This window comes from Suricata suricatta, chromosome 16 (genome assembly GCF_006229205.1).
Source record: "Suricata suricatta isolate VVHF042 chromosome 16, meerkat_22Aug2017_6uvM2_HiC, whole genome shotgun sequence".
NCBI lineage: Eukaryota > Metazoa > Chordata > Mammalia > Carnivora > Herpestidae > Suricata > Suricata suricatta.
In genome coordinates, this window is record NC_043715.1 from 58,536,565 (window position 1) to 58,545,914 (window position 9,350).

A 9,350-nucleotide genomic window follows, 5' to 3' on the forward strand; every position below is an offset into this window, starting at 1 on the left:
GAAGGAACAGCCACTATGGACTACTGGGACCCTAAGGTCACAGTCTGGTATATAACACATCTGGGAAGGATACAAAACAGCATATGAGACCAGAAAGAGAGGCGAGGACTACAACCTGTTTCTCTGCCAATGGCTTTTGGCAGGACCTTTGCCACTGCTGAGGAGAGGCTAAGTAGAAGCATGCATCCAAGCCCACTAAAATATCTCATGGCTAATAATAGGGCACACAGAGCAGTGAGAGAAATGGGTGAGGTGAAGAGTCCAGAGATATAAGGATTATCACTGCACTGGAAGTCACAGTAGAAATGACGAGAACAGGGGCACCTGGGTGGCTCAGTCGGTTAAGCATTTGACAGGCTCAGGTCATCATCTCAGTCTGTGGGTTCGAGCTCTGCCTTGGGCTCTGTGCTGACAGCTCAGAGCCTGGAGCCTGCTTCAGATTCTGTGTCTCCCTCTCTCTCTGCCCCTTCCCTGCTTGCTCTCTACATCTCTCTCTCAAAAATAAAATAAAGACATAAAAAATTTAAAAAAAAAAACAAGAAATGACGAGAAGAACTAAGAAACTGGCAAAGTGTCAAATTAGAGAAGAAAAAAAAGTAGAAATGAAATGTGGCCAGCGGAAATGGCGTGAAAAGTGGGAGTGAATAAAAACAGATTCCTGGTATAATCTGAATACATCCCCTATGGAACAGTCTCTCTGGCCACTCACCAGGACTGGCCCCCACCCTGGTCCCACCAAGCCCACCTCGCCATGTCTGGAGTCATGTCCACCCATCATACACATTCCCTGTGAGCCCTGAGCAACTACATGGGACATGGATGACACAAGTCCTAAGGAAAACACAGGGCAAAAGAATAGCCAGCCCTGTCCCGGGGCTGTCCGGCACACAAAAGCCCTAGAAAAGACAGGAAGGTAGATGATGTCAGCATGACAGCAGAGGAAACCAGCCTTTGACCTTAACGGGCTTAGGAGTCCAATTAAGAGAGGTGCCTGGCTATCAACAATAGCCAAATTATGGAAAGAAGCCAAATGTCCTTTGACTAGGGAATGAATAAAGTTGATGTGGCATGTACACACACACACACACACACACACACACACACACACAGGAGTATTTCTCACTGATCGAAAAGGATGGAATCTTGCCATTTGCAATGACATGGATGGACCTGAAGTGTATTATGCTAAGTGAAATAAGTCAGTCAGAGAAACACAAATGTCCTATGATTTCATTCATTTGTGGAGTTTAAGAAACAAAACAGATAAACATATGGGAAGGGAAGGAAAAAGAAGATAGAAACAGAGAAAAAGGCAACCATTAGAGACTTTTTTTTTTTTACTTACTTTTGAAAGACAGAGTGTGCAAGCAGGGGAGGGTCAGAGAGAGAGGGAGAAACAGAATCTGAAGCAGGCTCCAGGCTCTAGGCTCTGAGCTAGCTGTCAGCACAGAGCCCGACGCAGGGCTCAAACCCACGAACCATGAGATCATGACCTGAGCCAAAGCCGGACGCTCAACCGACTGAGCCACCCAGGCATCCCTAGAGACCCTTAAATACAGAGAACAAACTGAGGGTTGCTAGAGGGGAGGTGGGTGGGGGATGGGTTAAATGGGTGCCAAGCATTAAGGAGGACACTTGTTGGATGAGCACTGGGTGTTACATGTAAGTGATTAATCACTAAATTCTACTCCTAAACCCATATTACACTGTATGTTAACAAACTTGCACTTAAACAATTTTTTTTTAATTTTAAAAGTGGGGGGGGGGCGCCTGGGTGGCTCAGTTGGTTAAGCCTCTGACTCCTTATTATGGCTCAGGTCATGAAATCACAGTTCATGGGATTGAGTCCCACACTGGGCTCTGCACTGACAGCATGAAGCCTCCTAGGGATTTTCTCATTACCTCTCTCTCTGCCCCTCCCCTTCTTGCTCTCTCTCTCTCTCTCAAACATTAAAAGAAAAAATTTTTAAAGAGTCCAATTAAGACATGACAGCAACACAAGGGAGCACACAAAAAGGAAAATAACCACAAAAAGGATCAATGAGGACACTAGCTTAGTTCTTTTTTTTTTTAAAGTACATTTATTTATTTTTGAGAGACAGAGTGAGACAGAGCACGAACAGGGAGGGGCAGCGAGAGAGGGAGACACAGAATCTGAAGCAGGCTCCAGGCTCTAAGCAAGCGTACAGCACGGAGCCTGATGCGGGGCTCAAACTCACGAACCATGAAATCGTGACCTGAGCTGAAGTTGGACACTTAACCAACTGAGCCACCCAGGTACCCCGAGGACACTGGCTTAGTAAGGACACCGGGAGAGACAAAAAAATTGGTGTCAGCCAAAGGGGTGATGCCACTGCATTCCGAAGTGTCCTACTGTACAGGGGACCCCAGCAGCCTTTGCTGCACAAGAACCCCAACAAGTCCCACTACAGCTGTGGCCCATCACAGGTTACACAGAAGTGTCCAGGTGTTTGCAGGCATGGGCCCCCGGCGTCTGCTCTGCAGAAGGCCCTGGCAGCTTTTGCACTAAGGTAACCGACAGCTAACACCATGGGGGACCTGCCAGGTAATAATATGCTGAGTTGCCCCCTCTGCCAAAAAAGGAGCCATTGCTCCATCCCAGGAGCAGAGCTGGCTCTCACATCAACCCCGCACATACTCTGGACCCTAGAGATGCAGCTGCTCCGTGGTTGCCTATATTCCATAATCTGACTCCCTGCTGTCACCTGAGTGCCCAGGCCTCAAGTACCAAAGCCATGGCCACTGTGGACTAGCCAGCTCCTCAAAACCCAGAGACACTGTTTGAATGTACCCATGTTCCTATGACAGGCTCCATCGATGCTCAGTGTCCAACCGCATGTCACACAGCAAAGTCAACACTGGACTACTTGGCATCTGGGACCTAGAACTGCTACTGCTCCAGGTAGAAACCAGACCTGTACCCACTCTGCGGGTGCCTGCACATCAGACACCAACGCCACTGCTACCACCACCACGAAGACACCCAAGAGCTGAAATGAGCATCAAGATGGGAACCCCATGGCTGAAACATTTCCTGCAGGAGAAGGAGATTCTCTACTACTGTGGACACACAGAGCCTTAGCTATTGAGGACTCCTGCAATCTTTGCTGACACTGATCTCAGATGACAGAGCTGCAGACACTAAGCCTCTTGGCCGTCTTGTAGTGGAAACTGCCACACCCCACTAAGCTGGTGCACTCCCATCCATAAAGTCTGCAAGTGGCTACTCCATGAAATGTACAGACATCAGTGCACGGTTACAAGAAACAAAAAAAACAAAACTGCCCCAAAGAAACAAAAAAACAAAACTGCCCCAAAGAAACACAGTAATTTACCAGTAACCTCAAAGAAATGCAGATCTATGAACTGTCAAAGAATTAAAAATAATTGTCTAAAGAGAATTCAGTAAGCCACAAGAAAACACAATTTAATGAAACAAGGAAAACAATTACAAACAAGATTTTTAATAGATAAGAAATATATATAAAAGAACCAAACAAATTATGGCATCCTATGCTGTACACCTGAAACAAACATAACACTGTATATTCATTATGCTGGATTTAAATTTAATAATAAAAAAGCTTTGGTGAAGAATACAAGGAATGAAACAAAAAATAATACAATAGAGAACATTAGCAGCCAACCTGGTCAATCAAAAGAATGAATCTGAAACTGAAGACACATCTTTTGAAATTATTCAAGTTAGAAAAAAGACAACAAAAAGAATGAATAAAGAAAATGTATATTGATTATACAACATCATAAAACAATATTTGCATTATGGCAGTCCTGAAGGAGAAGACAGAACAGGCAGGGACAGAAATCTGATTTAAACAGTAATAGATTATAAAATAATGGATGAAAACTTCCCAGATCTGGGGAGAGACGTGAACATACAGGTATATGATGCTCATCAGTCCCCAAAAAGATTCAAACCAAAGAGGACTTCACCAATACACATTACAGGGGTGCCTGGCTGGCTCAGTCAGAAGAGCATGAGACAGACTCTTGATCTTGGGGTCGTGAGTTCAAGCCTCAGATTGGGTATAGATTACTTAAAAATAAAATCTTAAAAAAAAAAAAGACACAATGCAGTGACCCTTTTGAATAGCATGGGTTTGAACTGTGCAGATTCATTTATAAGCAGACTTCTTCCAATAAATACAGTAAAATACAGTAAACATATTTACTCTTCCTTATGATTTTAGCATTTTCTTTTCTCTAGCTTTAATGTAAGAATACAGTTGATGTATAACATACAAAATATGAGTTGACTTTATGTTATTAGCAGGCTTAGGGGAAGAGTAGGCTATTAGTACCTAAGTTCTGAGGGAAGTCAAAAGTTATACATGGATTTGTGGTGGCTGCATGGGGGTTGGCGCCCCTAACCCCTGTGTTGTTCAAAGGTCAACTATATGGGGCACCTGGGTGGCTTCAGTTGTTAAAAGTGTGACTTCAGGTCATGATCTCACAGTTTGTGAGTTCAAGTCCCACATCACTGAGCTGGAGACCCACTTTGGGTAAGCATGAGCCCCAGGTGAGCCCCACGTCTCTCTCTCTCTTTCTCTCTCTCTCTCCCTCATGGGATTCTGTCTCTCTCTCTCTCTCTCTCTCTGCCCCTTGCTCATTTGTGCCTTCTATCTCTCTCAAAAACAAAAGTCAACTATACAATAAAAATCAAAATATAATCGCAGAGAATTGGAAAGCTGTGGGAAAAGAAAGTCATGCAAGGGACACCCCCCGCCCCACATAAGGATATGAGTCGTTTTCTTAGCTGTAACACTAAATAGTAGGAGAGTGGGATGGTTTGTTCTATAAAAGCTGAAACAAAGAAACTGTAAACCAAAAATACTTAACAGCCAAGATGTCCTTCAGAAATGAAGAATACCTTCCCAAACAGAAGCATTTGACCTACTCTACAAAATGATGCTATGACAGTTCTTCAAGCTGAAATGAAAGCACGCTAATTAGTAACATGAAAATATAGAATACACTGGTAAATGCAATTATATAGTCATAGTCAAAATATAGGAGTCCCTCATCCATTTCATTCTCCATGGTTTCAGTTACCCATGGTCAACCATGGTCCAAAAGTAAATGGGGGCACTTAGGCAGCACGGTCAGTTACGCGTCTGACTTTTTTTTTTTTTTTTTTGATGTTTATTTATTATTGAGATAGGGAGAAAAAGAGCATGAATGGAGGAGGTGCAGAGAGAGAGGAAAACACAGAATCCGAAGCAGGCTCTAGGCTCTGAGCTGTCAGCACAGAGCCTGACACGGGCCTCGAACCCATGAACTGTGAGATCATGACCTGAGCCAAAGTCGGACGCTTAACCGACTGAGCCACCTATGCGCCCCAAGCGTCCAACTCTTGATCTCAGCTCATCATGATTTCACAGCTTGTGAGTTTAAGCCCCACATTGGGCTCTGTGCTGATGGCACTAAACCTGCTTGGGATTCCATCTCTCCTTCTTCTACCGCTCCCTGCTTATGCTGTCTCTCCAAATAAATTAATTAATTTAATAAAACGTTGCAAAAGTAAATGAGTCTCCTCCGTTATATCTTCAGAGGGTCTCTAGTAGCCTATGCTATGTCACAATGCCTACATAATTCACCTCACTTCATCTCATCATTCTTGATGAGGTATTCTTGTTTTTCTTTAAGCTTTTGTTATTAAGAGACAGAGAGAATGTGTGCGTGGAGGGAGGGGCAGAAGAGAATCTCAATCAGGCTCTGCATTGCCAGTGTGGAGCCCGATGTGGGTCATAAACCCACAAATCGTGAGATCATAACCTCAGCCAAAATTAAGAGTCAGACACTTAGACTGAGCCACCCAGCTACCCCAAGATTATCTATGTAAGCCTCACGATAACCGCAAAGGAAAACCTATAAGAGACACAAAAGAGAAATGAATAAAAGCATAATACCATTGCAAATCATCAGATCACCAAGGAAGACAGCAAAAGCTGAAGAAAGATACTATAAAACACTCAGACAATTATTAACAAGAGGGCAATGGAAGGTCCTAATAGACTTCTCCAATCAAAGGAGATAGAATGGCTGAACTCAAAACAAAACACAACTATATGTTGCCAACACTGGAGTAACTTCAGCTTTAAAGACACAGAGACTGAAAGTGAAGAAATTGAAAAAGATATTCCACACAAATAGAAACCAAAACAGAACAGGGGTAGCTATACTTACAGGAGATACAATAGACTTTACGTCAACAACAGTCACAAGAGACAAAGAAAATCATAATATAATGATAAAGGAATGAATTCATCAAGAGGATCTAAGAACTGTATGTATATATGCATCACACATCAGAATATTTAAATATTAAGCAAATTCAACTAGATCTGAAGGCAGAAAAGACAGCAATCAAATATTAATTATCATTATCCCCCTTTCAACAATGGGTGCATATCCAGACAAAAAATATTAAAAAGCATACATGTGAATTGAACATTTTGGTCCAAATGGATGGAACAGGCATATATAGAACATTCCATTCCAGTATAGGAGCATAGAGATTCTCAAGTGCACAAAGAATATTCTGTAAGATAAATCACATGTTATGTCCAACAAGTCTTAACAAATTTCAGAAGACTGAAGTTCTATCAAGTACCTTTTCTTAACACAATGGATAAAACTAGAAATCAGTAACATGAGGAAGCTGAACAATATGTAGACATTAAATAACACATGCCTATCTAATCAATTGGCCAAAGGATAAATCAAAAGCAAAATTTTAAAAATGTCTTGAAAAAACAAAAGTGGAAACAAAATCTATGGAATGTGAAGGGTGCCTGGGTGGCTCAGTCAGTTGAGTGTCCGACTTTGGCTCAGGTCATGATCTCACAGTTCATGAGTTCAAACCCCACATTAGGCCTGATGCTGTTAGTGCAGAGACTGCTTCAGATCCTCTGTCCCCCTCTCTCTCTGCCCCTCCCCTGCTCATGCTGTCTCTCAAAGATAAAAAAATATATATTAAAAAAAAATATATATGTAATGTGAAAAGGCAGTGTTAAGAAAAAGAAGTTTAGAGCAGCAAATCCTGGCTCAGGGAAAAAAAAAATCTCAAAGAAACAACCTAACTTTACACCTTAAGAAATGAGAAAAATATGACCAAAGTTAAGAAAAACAAAGGAAAACACAAAAATCAGGCCAGAAATAAGATAGAAACTATAACAATAAAAAGATAAACGATATTAAGAGCTGGTTTTCTGAACAGGAAGTTGAAAAATCTTTAGCTAGACTTAGAACAAAGGCAAGACTCAAAGAAACTACTGCAGAAATAAAAGAGGAGAAATTGCACGTGGGAGCACAGAAACACAAAGGACCATAAAAGACTACTATGAACTATTATACACCAACATATTAGATAACCTAGAATAAAGTCCTAGAAACATACAACATACCAACACTGAATTGTGAGACACAGAAAATACAAATGACAAGGGAAATGATTCAATAATCAAGTATCTCCCAACAAAGAAAATGTCATGATGATTTCCATCAACATCTTCAGGATTGAACTCTCAAGTTCTTCCAAAAATTTGAAGAAGGAACATTTTCAAACTCATTTTAGGAGGCTAGAATTAGGACACCAAAGTACCTTACGTGAAAACAAAATCACAGGCCAACATCCCTAATGAATATAGATGTAAAAAAGCTCAACAAAATCCTAGCAAACCAAATTCAACAGTATATGAAAAGAATCATAAATTGTGATCAAGTGAGATTTATCCCTGGGATACAAGGTGGTTCTTCATTAAGCAAATCGGTCAATGTGTTCTAGCTGATTAACAGAATGAAGACCAAAACTCCTATGATCAGACGAATAGATACAGAAAAAAGCATTTGACAAAATTCAGAATCCTTTTATGATAAAAACTCCCCAAAATTAGGTATATAAGACATACACCACAATACACAAAGGCTATATATAAGCGCACAGATAAAAACACATTCTACAATGAAAAAGTAAACAAGGATGTCCATTCTCATAATTGTGATTCACAATAATATTGGAAGTCCTATCCAGAGCAATCAGACAAGAAAAAGAAAGGCATCCAAGTCAGAAAAGAAGTAAAACCATTTGCAGATGACATAGATCTTGTATAAAGAAAACCATAAAAAAAGCCCACCAAAAAACTGTCAAAATGAGTAAGTAAACTCAGTAAATTTATAGAAAAATTTACATACAAAAATCAGATGTGCCTATTACTAACAATGAAATATCTCAAAAGAATTAAAAACCCAATTCCATTTAACAATAGCGTTTAAAAAATAAAATACTTAGAAATATATTTAGCCAAGAAAATGAAGGGTATGTACAATGAAAAATATAAGACACTAATTAGACAAATTGAAGACACAGATTAATGGAAAGATATCCCATGTTTGTGGATAGAAAGAATTACTATTAAGATATTTCTACTACATAAAGCAACCTAAAATTGAATGCAAGCTCTATCAAAATTCCAATGGCATTTTTACCAGAAACAGAAACAGAATCCTAAAGTTTGAACCACAAATGACCTCAAATAGCCAAAGAAATCTTGATCACAAAGATCAAAGTTAGAGGGGTCACACTTTGTGATTTCAAACTATACCAGAAAACAACAGTAATCAAAATATTATGGTATTGGAATAAATTTAAAAAAAAATTCAACGGCTCTGGGTGGCTCAGTTGGTTAAGCATCTCACTCTTGATTTTAGCTCAGGTCATGATCTCATGGTTCACGAGATCAAGCCTGGGTCAATCTCTGTGCTGACAGTACAAAGCCTGCTTGGGATTCTCTCTCCCTTACTCTCTACCCCTCCCCCACATTCATTCATTCATTCATTCATTCATTCATTCATTCATTCATATTCTCTCATTCTCTCTCTTTCTCTCAAAATAAAATAAACAAGCATTTATAAAAGTGCTACTTCAGGGGTTCCTGTGTGGCTCACTCGGTTAAGTGTTCAACTTCAGCTCAGGTCATCATCTTGTGGTTCATGAGTTCGAGCCCTGCATTAGGCTCTGTGCGACGGCTCAGAGCCTGGAATCTGCTTCAGAATCTGTCTCCCTCTCTCTCTGCCCCTCCCCTTCTCACATTCTGTCTCTCTCTCTCTCTCAAAAATAAATAAATATTTTCTTAAATTAGGATAAATTATTTAAAAAAAGAAAGTGCTACTCCAGTGAACACACAAACTTATCGATAAAAACACATAACAGCCTTACTACGGAGAAAGTTTTAGTGCGTTGGACAGAAGATCAGAGTGGCTGAAACACTCCCTTAAGTCAAAGCCTAGTCCAGAGCAAGGCCCTGACT

The 9,350-nt window shown here is 40.5% G+C and overlaps 1 long non-coding RNA gene across 2 annotated transcripts in view; it reads right to left on the minus strand.

Moving 5' to 3' along the window:
- Window positions 1-9,350, minus strand: part of LOC115280322 — a 35,069-nt gene that overhangs the window by 19,032 nt on the left and 6,687 nt on the right. The gene's annotated exons all lie outside the window — the stretch shown is intronic.